Source organism: Dermacentor silvarum, chromosome 5 (genome assembly GCF_013339745.2).
Source record: "Dermacentor silvarum isolate Dsil-2018 chromosome 5, BIME_Dsil_1.4, whole genome shotgun sequence".
NCBI classification, from domain to species: domain Eukaryota; kingdom Metazoa; phylum Arthropoda; class Arachnida; order Ixodida; family Ixodidae; genus Dermacentor; species Dermacentor silvarum.
Window position 1 is genome coordinate 108,349,989 of NC_051158.1, and position 13,117 is coordinate 108,363,105.

General features: G+C 46.7%; 1 long non-coding RNA gene and 1 pseudogene across 1 annotated transcript; one reads left to right on the plus strand and one right to left on the minus strand.

The window, feature by feature from the left end:
* The first annotated feature begins 2,371 nt into the window (after positions 1-2,371).
* LOC119454317 (uncharacterized) lies at positions 2,372-4,844 on the plus strand (annotated as a pseudogene).
* Positions 4,845-7,169: 2,325 nt separating this feature from the next.
* Positions 7,170-12,419, minus strand: LOC125945434 (uncharacterized). Its single transcript, XR_007466894.1, has 3 exons — positions 12,173-12,419; positions 7,392-7,472; positions 7,170-7,223 (listed from the first exon to the last, which is right to left on the minus strand). It is a non-coding gene; the product is annotated as an uncharacterized LOC125945434 (long non-coding RNA).
* Positions 12,420-13,117: the final 698 nt, after the last annotated feature.

Consider the following 13,117-nt stretch of genomic DNA (forward strand, 5'->3'; position numbering starts at 1 on the left):
AAGACTGAAATTCTTGTTTGTGCAGCTGGTAGTTTGGAGGTATATAGAGCGAGCAAATGGTTACCAGTTTATTTGAAAGGACAGCACGAACAGCCACGGCCTCCAGTGCGGTTTGCAGTGGAAAATGCTGACAGGCTACAGTTCTATCGAGTATTATGGCCACACCTCCAGATGATGCGGCAGCATCCTCGCGATCTCTTCGGAAAATATTATACTGACGGAGAAAGCTGCTGTTTCTAGAGTTAAGGTGAGTTTCCTGGACACACAGCACTTTTGGATTAAATTTGTGTAAAAGTTCTTGAATGTCGTCTAGGTTGTGCAGTAGTCCCCTTATATTCCACTGAATTATTGTGTTCATGTTGGAAGGAAATGTGCTGTGTGTCTTGGTCGAGTACTTGGACTTATCCTACAGAGCCTTTTCAGGCCCTGTAATTGGAGTTTTCCCCTTTTTGGGGTGCTCGAGAGAGCCTCGTCGCACCCTAGGCGCTCCATGCGCCATCTCGCGTGTGGTAGTGTCCATTGCCTCATCCGGGGCTTTGGACACTCGCTCCAACGAGCGATGTGTACGTACAGGCTTCGTCTTTGAGGACAAAGCCTTTGCCCCCACCAGTGCGGAGGTTGATGGACCCTCCTTTGCCTCTGTGCGGCCCTGGCTGCTGCCAAGGTTTGCAGAGGCCACTGGTGTGGCCGAGTCGAGGGAGGGCAGGGCAGCCTTGGCTGCTCCCACCGTAGGGGCGGTTGCCCCAGCCGACGGCTCGCTACGTGCAGGCCGGGCTGGTGGCGGAAGCCGATGCGACCGTGCCCCCTGACGTGCCGCATCAGCGTATGTAGTGTTGTGAAAAGGCGAGCACCTTTTGCGTGCTTCCCTGAACGAGATGTTCTCACGGACCTTTATAGTTATTATTTCTTTTTCTCTTTTCCAGCCTGGACAAGAGCGAGAATACGCCGGATGTTCGCCGTCACAATTTACACAGTGAGGCGTGGCCTCACAGCTATCTGAGGCATGGCCTTGCACTCCGCACTTGGCGCAGGTGAGTCGACCACGGCAACTCTGCGAACCGTGTCCGAACCTTTGGCACTGGTAGCATCGTCTCGGATTTGGGATGTAAGGTCGCACGTTCAGTTTGATGTAGCCTGTTAGGATCGTCTGGGGCAGAATGCTTGATAAAAATGTCAGAATTAGATGGTGTGTTGGTATTTCTTTATTGTCCCGCCTGATTTTTATGCGTTGCACATTGATGACATTTTGGTCGCTCCAGCCTTCTAGAAGCTCGGTTTCAGTCAATTCTAGGAGGTCTACGTCAGATACTACTCCGCGTGAGGTATTCATGGTTCGATGTGGCGTAACAGTTACCGGGTGCTGTCCGAGTGATTGAAGACTGGTGAGCTTTTGGTATTGTTGGTGATCCTTAACCTCCAACAGAAGGTCACCGCTGGTCATTCTGGTGATCTTGTAGCCAGGTCCAAGGTTTTCGGTCAGAGATTTTGCGACAACAAATGGTGAAATTATTCGGGCTGATTTTTCGGTTTTCTCACTGTGGATCACGTGGAATCGCGGGAAAGTTTCAGTTGGCTTTGTAAACGTATACAAGGATTCATCGGTGCGCCCCCTCTTCTGAGGCTGGCGATCAAGACGGGGAAATGTAGGGGTTCCCATGTAATTAGTTTTGTGTTCGGCAGCAATGGCGGCCACCCACCATGGAGCCCAACTTGGGGACGCTGCAGTTCTTAATGTTTAAGACAGCATACGCCAGCCGTACATCGCTACTATAACCGAATGTATTATGCCCATGGGAGGACAGGTACACAAGGTTAACCCAAGCCGCCTATGAAAACGTGGAAGTAAGAGAAGAGAAGAGAAGACAGGACAGTAAAGAAAGGAGATAGGAAAGAAAAAGGTCAGAGAGGGGGACAGGAAAAGGCGACCAGCCGATTTCCCCTGGGTGGGTCAGCCCAGGGGTGCCGTCTATGTGAAGCAGAGGCCGAAGAGGTGTGTTGCCTCCGCCGGGGGGCCTTAAAGGTCCAAACACCCGGCATCGGCTCAACCCCCAGGATCCCCCTTTCCCCAGACACGGCTAAGCCGCGCACGGCTACACGCGGGAGGGTCCAACCCCCATGTGCTCGGGTCCGTGGTGTCGCAACACACCAAACGCCTGCTTTCGCAGACGCCCCTGCGGGGCGAGCGAAGAGGAAGACGTCGTCAGTGTGCTGATGTGTTCTGCCGTGATGTCAGCCCTGGCAGCGCGGAAGCCTCCGAAAAGAAAGCGACGCTGGTCGTGCGCTGGTCGTGCACGGGCATTTCATTGCCCGTGCCTCCGTTCTCGAGAAGTGGCCGGCCACGCAAGCCGCCTCCTGCCCTAACTCCGCCCACATGACGAGGACTATTTTCGAGAGTAAGTTGTAAATTCTAGTTCGCGGTGTCTGGGAATCGGGCCATAATTTGTGTGGTTTCTCTTGCTGCTGTTTAGCTTCCTGCGAATGCCGCCCAGCACATTTGACACGTTGCTGGCACTGCTAGGCCCCAGCATCACAAAGGCAGACACTGACAGGCCTGCAGTCTCGGCTCATGATCGCCTAGCCATGACCATCAGGTAAAATGCATGTCAGCTCAAGAATAGTATAAATCACGTGTGCGTATTTTTCGCATGTAAAGAAGCCACAACAGGAGGCTTAAATATTGATATGAGGTCAAAGCAAGTCCAACGTTTCTTTCTTTTTATACACAAACCGCTTTAAGTGAACTTGATACGTTATATTTCTTTTTTCATTAGGCAAGGGGAGATAATTATGGCACGAAATGTTGTTGCCTGCATGACGGAGCATGCATTGATTTCACAAGAAATGGCAAAGTTTGCGATTGGCGTGGTAGATAATAACATCTAAGCCCCTTGCACAGTTGAATTTGGGCACTATAATGTGCTATTATTTTCAAGAAACATTACTTTGCACCACTTAGAATATATGTATTAAGAAATAATGCTAGCAAATACATTCGCAGTACAATTATTTTCAGTTCGCGAAAGTAATCCTAGAACCACGGTGGAAAATGTGGCGACTGTATATTCCCATGTCTTTAAGGAAAAAGTATGTTTCATTTCCTTGACAGGTTCTTGGCCACAGGAGAGACACAGCGAGACATGTCGTTTAACTTTCTGGTGGGCAGATCAACAACATGTGGCATTGTGTCAGAAGTGTGCGACGCTCTGTGGACTGTGTTGAAGCCATTGTATCTGCAGCATCCGCAAGGGGCTGATGAATGGCTCAAGGTACGCCATAGTTATTTCACTAGGTGTTTCGTAACAATGATTTTAACATATTGCTTGTTTGTACTACTTTTTGGCATGTTTAATAAAAGAAACCACGTTAAACATTATTACACAATGGCTGTTATGCTGCAGGTATCCACAGAATTTGAGGAGCGCTGGAATATGCCACACTGCGTTGCGGCAATCGATGGAAAGCACGTGAGCATCGAGTGCCCAGCAAATTCATGAACCCTTGATCACAACAACTACAAGGGTTCTTTCAGCAAATCACTACTTGCTGTCTGCGACGCACAATACAGGTGAGACTGGGGTCCTTGCATCCCAATCTTTACTCAATGTTAGTAGAAGTGGCATTTCAAGAAAGTAAACATCCAGTTCTTTAAAGTCTCATGACAGGTTGCTATGTTTATAAAGTATTACGTAGCAGTAAAATATATCCACAGATGGTGAAACGTAGAAATACATGTGCATGAGCACACGCTGAATGTGTTGTGCATGTTGCACATTATTGGTGGCTATATGATGTACTGTAGAAAGAGTGTTTATCGCAATGAAATGTGCATATGGTGTCACTTGCAATTTCATACTTATCGCGTGTAAAGTTTTTTGCGATCGCGCCGTTTCTGTGCAGGTTCCTACGTGCAAATTGGCCACAGTGGCAGTGAGAGTGACGCCGGCATTTTTTCTCGATACACTCTACAAAATGAGATCACCAGTGGGACCTTGGGGCTGCCACCGCCGAGGACTGTTGGGAGTGAGGGGCTTCTCCCGTACTTCCTTGTTGGCGATGAGGCCTTCCCGCTCAAGGATTACATGATGCGGCCAACCCACGACGGAGTAGGTGTACAGCATAGTACTGAATATATGTTTCTATCTGTTATGTTATTACCCTAAATCACAGATAAGGCTGTTTGACCAAGAAATTTATCCTTGCGATGGGCTATGGAGGTGTAACCAAACTGTGCAGAAAACCTGTGAAATCAACCAAACGTGCATTTCTTTAATTGCGAATGTTGCTCAAAGGGAAGAAACGCAGCAACATTATAAGACGTTACATATGTTATTTGCAGTGTCATTACGGCTCATTTGTGCACAGAATAAGGCTTCGAAAAAGAGAAGCTCTTTAGCGGCAGGCTTAGCATCGGAAAAGTGAGATGCTGTGCACTCACTGCACTCGGAATGTTTTGCTTTATTTGCCGCTTTTTCCGTAGGGTATGACATACTGCATTGCATCAGTTCTACTGTGTTATGGTGGTTCAATTTTATGAAAAGATTAACTGTGCATTTATTCTTACTTCATTGATTAATGTTTTTTTTTTCAGCACTGCATGAAGACTCACACGAGACGCACAAGCGGCGCGTTTTCAACTACCGCTTGAGCAGGGCCCGGCGAGTCATCGAAAACGCCTTTGGAATCCCGGCTCAACGGTGACCGTTTAAAGCCAAGACTGATAATATCAACAGATATGTGGGAGCCTGTATAGTGCTTCACAATTTTTTAATGAAAGAGTCGTCAGCCTCTTCTGCTGCATACTGCCCACCAGGTTCTGCTGACAGCGAAGACTGGGAAGGGTAACTTTCCCCTGGCAGCTGGAGGGATGAGGAACCAGCCGGAGGTGCCCTCTTGCCAACTAAGTCCAGTGGGTGCCACGCTGCTCGGTGCGTAGTTTACTTGTATTTCAAAAGATGTTTGCTGTTTAAAATCTCAAAGGTAGGCTAATTAAACCTGGCATTTTACGCTTGTAGGTATGCGAAAGAAGTCCGGGACAAGTTGGCACACTACTTCATCACAGCCGGCCAAGTTCCCTGGCAAGATAAAGTGGTCACCAGTATTTGAACTGCACAAGGTGTGTTGTCAAAGTACTTTATTGATAACAAACACTTGCATTATACATAGAAATTTGTTCTGTAAGAAAATCACAAATGCATGGGGAAACAAGCTACGGGAGTGTCATACGCAGTTAATCCTTGAAATTAAAATATCACATACATCTTACCTGCACACATACAAGTATTGCATTCCGTCTATATATTTGATAAGGGCACACGGGCATGACATATCACAACTACACCTCCAACACAACGCAATGACTAGTAAGAAAAAAATTTGAACAGCTGCAGTAGCAGCATAATACGTTCCTTTGTATTTCTGGCTGTGAGGTGATAATACAATTACGCAACTCACCACAGATTAATAAAGAAGGTTATTGAAAGGCACTGTTATAAAAAAAGATAGTTTTCGCAATACCAAAGAAAAATAAGAGCAAAATACAAAATTGGTCACCATTACCTCGCGACCAACTTCATGTAAATGTGACCACCAAGTGCGATCACTTTAAAATGGTTGCATGGATTTCAATGAAATATATAACATACAGATGCAAGCACGTTCTAGCTTCCCTTGCATTCGAACATTCCATTTACAAACACAAAATGAGTACAAGATGCAGATGTGCTTACACATAAAAATACATTTGCAAAGTTTACAAGAGTTCAGCACAGCAAAAAATAAACTAGGAATCAAAGAATACCACCACAATTACTTAAAGTGCATCTGTTACAGAAACGTGTGTGGGCAATTGTGGTGCAGTATTGTACATATTAAGTAACATTTTACAGGGACCTTATCGTTGAAGTAATACTGATGCATTTGTGGTTTAATACACACATTTGTGCACTGTAATAATTTTACATTCTTCAGATGCCCCACCAGATGTACTTTACAGCAGTGTAAGGTTGCATTTTGCTAAGATAGAATGTAGGCAACATAAAATCCTCTGGCTGTAATTCTTTTTCTCTTTGTTGCAGCATTTGTGAAACATTTTATTGGTACAGTAACATATTTCTACCAGCAGTTAGTTGGGATGCACTTGTTTTCATCAAAGTTCGCAAGCTAAAATAAATACAGCATCACTGCCGACTTGGTATGTATTATTCCAACATGGTAGTGTGTACGTTTCATAACTGGTGTTAGTGTTAAAGAATGGGTGCCAACAGAAGGGAAGTGTATAGTCTTGGGCAGTACAAAATTATGTGGCATGATGGAATTAGGAAATTTGAAGGTGGAAATTGGAAACGGCTAGCGCGAGACGGGTAGTTGGAGATCGCATGGATAGGCAGGCCTTCATACTTCAGTGGACATGATAATAGGCTTGTGGTGATGATGACTAGAATGTGTTAGTGACTGAGGTTTTAATTGCTGTTCCTATTTTCCACTTCCGCCTGATACATCATGGACTCCACCATAAGGTCTTGCGCGACATGAAGTGGCAGCGCCCTCAGGCGCGCATCTGTTCTCAATGCAAAATATGAAATGGCATCTCTTTTGTTTGTGGTTCTGTGCTCTCTTAGTTGAACTAGGTGATCCATACAGGCTTGCGCAACAGCCTCGTGGCTTGCGCTCTCACCTGCATGGCTGTAGAGAAAGTGTGTCATCTTCAATGCATGAATCTGCATGTTCAGTCGCACTCTTACTTGCTGTTTATTGCATTTGGTGGCATGCGTACCTTTGTTGCCTAAATGGTAAGTAAGTTTTGTAGATTTATGTTCGGTAAACATTACACGTCTCTCACCTCGAATCTTCACTTTGTTTGCGATTCCTCGATGTCCTCGGGCTGCAGGCAGTAAAGCGTAGTGAGTTAGATTGTGCAAAAAAAAAGCATTCTTATAGCCACTCCAAGGGTGTCGGATGGCTAGAAAATTTAAATATTTTTTCACATACCGTTTTGCTGGTGGCACTTCTACTGTTTCGTCAATTTGTTCTGTGGCATCTTTGCAAAATGAACCACTATTACAGCACAGTACGCAGTTAAGCGTAGCGTGGTATGGTGTACAAGAAGAACGCGAGTCTTGCAAGATTTTCGAAGCGTTGTTGCTTGCTGGAAAATTAAAATATTTGCTCACATCAGTGCTGGTGGTGTCGGTGCTGGCTCCTCTTGGATGTCTTCTCTGTAATCTCTGCAACAGAGAACAGTATTACAGCATAGGTAATTGAACATGTTTGCGTCGTTAAGCATAAACTCTCAAAAACCAGGTGCATTTCTCAGTGCTACAAGCAAACAACATTTCATGCAGAAATCGACACAGCCGATTGTGTTAATATGTGCAATTTAAAGTTGTCTTTACGCAGAACTGCAGGTCTCGATGTCCGCTGCCATGGTGTCCGAGGAAACCCCTGGTTGGACGCCATCTGTAGCTTCTGCTCGGCTGCAACGACCGTGGAAATGCACCGTTTTATATATCGCATTTCACATTCATACATGCAGAAGCCATTACCAGTGGTCAGCTGCCAACCTGTCCTTCATGCCTACTCACCTCGCATTACGCACATGCTGTATTACAATAAGCGCTGTATGTTTCCGCTCACGCCCTAAGAAAAACAACATTCTCAATGTTTTCTGTTGGGCTACTCTTTCAGTTGCTCTGAATGGTGTTTTCATTTGTACTACTTTTTGACTTGTGCTTGCTTATAATTTTATGCCATTTTTGCGTTTGTTTCGTTTCTTAATATTCATACTATTATGTTACTTTTGTGCCCATTTCGAGTCAACTTTGTTGCGTTTATGTATTTGCATTATACTGCGACTATAGCACCATTCTCCGATTTACTATTGCTATGCTGTACTTATATAGATATGTCGCTATCACCCATGCTCTTCGGTGCATGCTCTTCGGTGCCTAAGAGGTACCATAAGTAAAAGAAATATGTAGTATCACATGTGCCAGTATACAAGCTATATTTTGAAATGTTGTGACTTACAGCTTTTTGCCCTCTTAAGTTGAATTTTGTACAGGTGTCAAGGTTTCACTTACAGATAGAGGTTGATGTTACTTACGATCAACCATTGCATGGCTAAACCTACATTGTTTACACCTACCTTAAATGTAGGCCGCATTTTATATGTTAGCTTGATCGAGTGTCCTCCATGCTGCACAGCATCCTGAAAGAAGTTTACCGGGACAAACCTGATGCATGATCCAGCGTATTAAATGAATAGATCGTGCACATGCAAATGCCATGTCATGCAGGTGTCCAAAGGCTACTGTAATTTTTGGGGACAGATTTTTTTTTTCTAGGTTTCGTCCGAGTGTGTAGTGGCAAGGCTTATATAGCGTCAAACCATGCATGATAACAAAACCAATATAGGCGTTTTTTCCCCTAAGCACTCTATGCCGCAGAAGTAGTAGTGCCAGGGAGGTGCCTTACAACGCCTTGTAAACATTATTCAGAGACCGACGACGGTGACTCGGCAATGCTGCCGGCTGAAGTGGCTCTGACTAGTATAGCTGCCACAGAGAAAGATGCCTTCGATAGCTTCAAGGGAAGTCCAATAAGCGTTCGTTTTGCACGCTGTGAGCAATGTTGACTGAAGTTTCTTTGCTGCTAGTAGTAGGAATTCCTAAAAAATTTTACATAAATTTAGTTAACACAAGTATAGCATTTTGAGATTACTGTGCAATCGTGCATATGTAATAGTGCTTCAGCACGCCAACCAATTAAAATACATTCTCACTCCGGTGTGACTTGTAAATAAGTTCTTTATTTGAAATTTGCTAACAGTTCAACTTCTGACTATGCAGAGGTGCAACCTATTGTAATGGATATATGAAAATAATGATTTATGTTTGCGACAACTAAACATGTTACTTTGAGGCTACGGACATTTTGTTCATTGCCTGCCAGTGTAAACAGCATTTCAATGCATGCTGAGCATGCATGTCTCCTGCGAAACTTTCCTTTGCTTATGTGTTTGCAGGCATGACAATAAACTGTTTCATTTCGACAGCAAACTGAACTTTGGACGGACTCCACAGTTTCTTCCCGAAGGTATCACGCTGGGACATATAGCACCTTTAGACGCACACGACCCTGTGGCCCTTACTATGGATGCGCCCCTGTCTTCTGGAAGCCCTGACAGTAGTACTTCATTTGATGCACATTTTGACGCCATGATCGCCCCAGACCTTTCGGCTGCTCAGTCTGACGACCTTCGTCGTTTGCTAGCCGCTTACAGCGACGTTTTCGATTTTGCTTCGCCCCATCTCAGCCAGACAAAAGTTGTGACTCATCGCATTGACACCGGCAACGCCAGTCCCATCCGTAGGCGTCCTTACAGAGTGTCTGCGACTGAATGGCGCGTAATTCAAACCGAAGTCGAGAAAATGCTTACAAAGGACATCATCGAACCATCTACGAGTCCTTGGGCGTCCCCTGTGGTGCTTGTCAGAAAAAAAGACACCTGGCGGTTCTGCGTCGACTATCGCCACCTAAACAAGATTACTAAAAAGGACGTGTACCCTCTGCCGCGAATTGACGACGCCCTCGACTCTTTGCATGGCGCACAGTACTTTTCTTCTATAGACCTTCGGTCCGGCTATTGGCAAATCGCCGTTGACGAAAAAGACAGGGAGAAGACCGCCTACCAGTTCAAAGTTATGCCATTTGGCTTGTGCAATGCCCCCGCAACATTCGAAAGAATGATGGACTCCCTTCTTCGTGGTTTCAAGTGGTCTACTTGCGTGTGCTATTCTCGCCTTCAGTCATTTTCTCGCCTACGTTCTCCAGTCATCTAAGTAGACTCTCGGCTATTCTGCGCATCCTTCGCAATGCAGGTCTTCAACTTAACTCTGCCAAATGCCGCTTCGGTCGCCGGGAGATCACAGTACTTGGCCATCGTGTCGATGCTACAGGTATACGGCCTGACCCTGCCAAAGTTAGCGCCGTTGCCAACTTTCCGACACCTCGCTCTACTCAGGACGTTCGTTCCTTTTTCGGCCTGTGTTCTTTTCGGCGGTTTGTGAAAGATTTTGCAGCACTAGCACGGCCCCTCACCTGCCTGCTTAAGAAAGACGCGACCTTTTCTTGGGGCCCTGCACAAGCGTCCGCCTTCTCACAGCTGATAGGAATACTGACATCACCACCAGTGTTGGCTCACTTCGACGAATCTGCGCCCACAGAAGTCCGTACCGACGCCAGTGGCCATGGAATCGGCGCAGTTCTAGCCCAACGTCAGCATGGTCAGGACTGCGTTATTGCTTATGCCAGTCGCCTTCTTTCCTCGGCTGAGCAAAACTATTCTATCACAGAGCGAGAGTGTCTCGCTCTAGTTTGGGCCATCGCCAAGTTTCGCCCTTACCTCTACGGCCGACCCTTCACCGTTATTACTGACCACCATGCTCTATGCTGGCTGTCCTCTCTCAAAGATCCCACTGGTCGCCTTGGTCGATGGGCACTGCGACTTCAAGAATACTCGTATACCGTCGTTTACAAGTCTGGCCGCTTGCACCAGGATGCCGACTGCCTCTCCAGATACCCAGTAGATCCACCAGACGCTGCCCTGAGCGACTCCAGCCCGTGTGTTCTTTCCATCTCTCAACTCTTCAACATCGCTGCCGAACAACGCCTTGACGAGTCTCTACGCAAGATCATCGACAAATTGCACTCCCACGCTCCTGATCCTTCCCTCCGCCTCTTTGTACTCCAAAACGACACGTTATATCGTCGCAGTTTACTCCCTGACGGTCCTGACCTGTTGTTAGTCATCCCGGCTCACCTCCGTTCCACTGTCCTGGAGCAGCTCCACGACGCACCAACGGCGGGACATCTTGGCGTGTCACGCACATACGACCGCGCGCGCCGCCGTTTCTATTGGCCTGGGATGTCCCGCTCAGTGCGCCGTTACGTGGGCTCATGCGACCTTGTCAGCGCCGAAAAAAGTTGACTCTGCCGCCTGCAGGACATCTTCAGCCTCTGGACATTCCTTACGAGCCTTTTCACCGCGTCGGTCTCGATTTACTTGGTCCGTTTCCCCTATCCACCTCTGGGAACAAGTGGATCGCCGTTGCCACAGATTATGCGACGCGGTTTGCCATTACGCGTGCACTTCCCACTAGCTGTGCCACCGACGTTGCAGACTTCTTGCTGCATAACGTCATACTCCAGCACGGAGCTCCTCGGCAACTGCTTACTGACCGTGGGAGACAGTTCCTGTCCAGGGTGATCGATGACATTCTAAGATCCTGCGCAACGCAACATAAACTGACTACAGCCTACCATCCACAGACGAATGGCTTGACAGAACGCCTGAACCGCACCCTTACTGACATGTTGGCCATGTATGTGTCTGCCGACCACCACGACTGGGGGACGTTGCACTACCGTTTGTGACATTCGCGTACAACACTTCCAGGCATGAGACCGCTGGCTATTCGCCGTTCTTCCTCTTATACGGTCGCAACCCTACATTTCCTATGGACACCCTGGTGCCTTCTTCTGGGTGCCCACCCACTGAATATGCTCAAGAGACCATTGCACGTGCCGACCATGCACGTCAAGTTGCGCGCACTCGATTTTCTGAGTCCCAAATCCACCAGCAGTCTCGCTACAACAGCCACCACAGGACCACCCACTTTGTCCCTGGATCGCTCGTTCTCCTATGGTCCCCAGCACGACGCGTTGGCTTATCCGAAAAACTGCTCTTCCAGTACAACGGTCCATATCGCGTGTGCCGCCAAGTGACTGATGTCACTTATGAAATCGCTCCACTGCTGCCTTCGTCATCCTCTGCTCCTCTCCGCAAGGACATTGTACACGTTGTCCGTCTCAAGCCCTATCGTGCCCCGGACACCCCTTAATACCTTGTGTGCTAGTTTTTTTTTTATTTTGGTTTTTTTTCATGTATCCTTCGTTCACCTGCACCGAGTCGGTGCTTTCGCCGCCGGAGGGTAGTGTTATGAGCCAGTTGTCCGGCAGACAAAGAAGATGCTGAAGCATAGAGCCGAAGAGACGAGGAAGAGGTGAAACTGCGGTTCGCCATCTTTGTTGTTGTTGGCCAACATTTAGTCTTCTTGTACATAGTGTGAATAAACCCCCTTTTCTGTAAATCTCCCCGTAACAGTATACTTACATCACAGGTTCCGACGCCACCTCGGTTAGCTCTAGCATGGCCTCGAAATGGGGCCATCTGATGGTGGGGACATCAACTGCCCCTGCACCACTGCGCTGCTTATCGCGAACCCCCTGTTGTTTTCTCTTAAAAATGTCTCGCAAGTTCTTAAATTTTTTCTCTGCAAAGGTTCCTGCAAAATAAATAAGTAGTTATAATTTGACACCAGCATGAAATCACACGAAATAAAATATGCTTCACAAAATGCCTCTCCTCTCGTTTTCTTTGTAGTGTGTTAGCCGCAACATTTCTTCACATTTTCACCAACGCTTACGTAAATCGCAAGAAAACATTCAGGTATGTATAGCTGTGCATCCTCGCAATTTCTTTTTATAACATCGTGCGAACCGCCAGTGCAAACCGCACGTTGCCACGCTGTTTCCTTCACTCGTGAACGCAGTGTTAACCGCGATGCTCCATCGTTCTAGCTTGCGCGCTGATAAGTTTTGTACGTCATTATTGCGCCGCTAATTTCCATACAGAAAAAAAGAGGAACAGGGGGGGGGGGGGGTTGCTTCGTCACAGCGGATATTTGTAAAGATCTTTCAAACAGATCATCATCATCAGCCTATTTTATGTCCACTGCAGGACGAAGGCCTCTCCCTGCGATCTCCAAGTACCCCTGTCTTGCGCTAGCGTATTCCAACTTGCGCCTGCAAATTTCCTAAGTTCATCATCCCATCTGGTTTTCTGCCTACCTCGACTGCGCTTCCCTTCTCTTGCAACAATTCTGTAACCCTAATAGTCTACCGGTTATCCATCCTACGCAATACATGGCCAGCCCAGCTCCATTTCTTCAGCTTAATGTCAACTAGAATATCGGTTATCCCCATATCAAACATATATCAAACAGATATAATAACCACGTTAAAGCTGGCAAGAAAGGCGTGCGTACACAAAATAAAC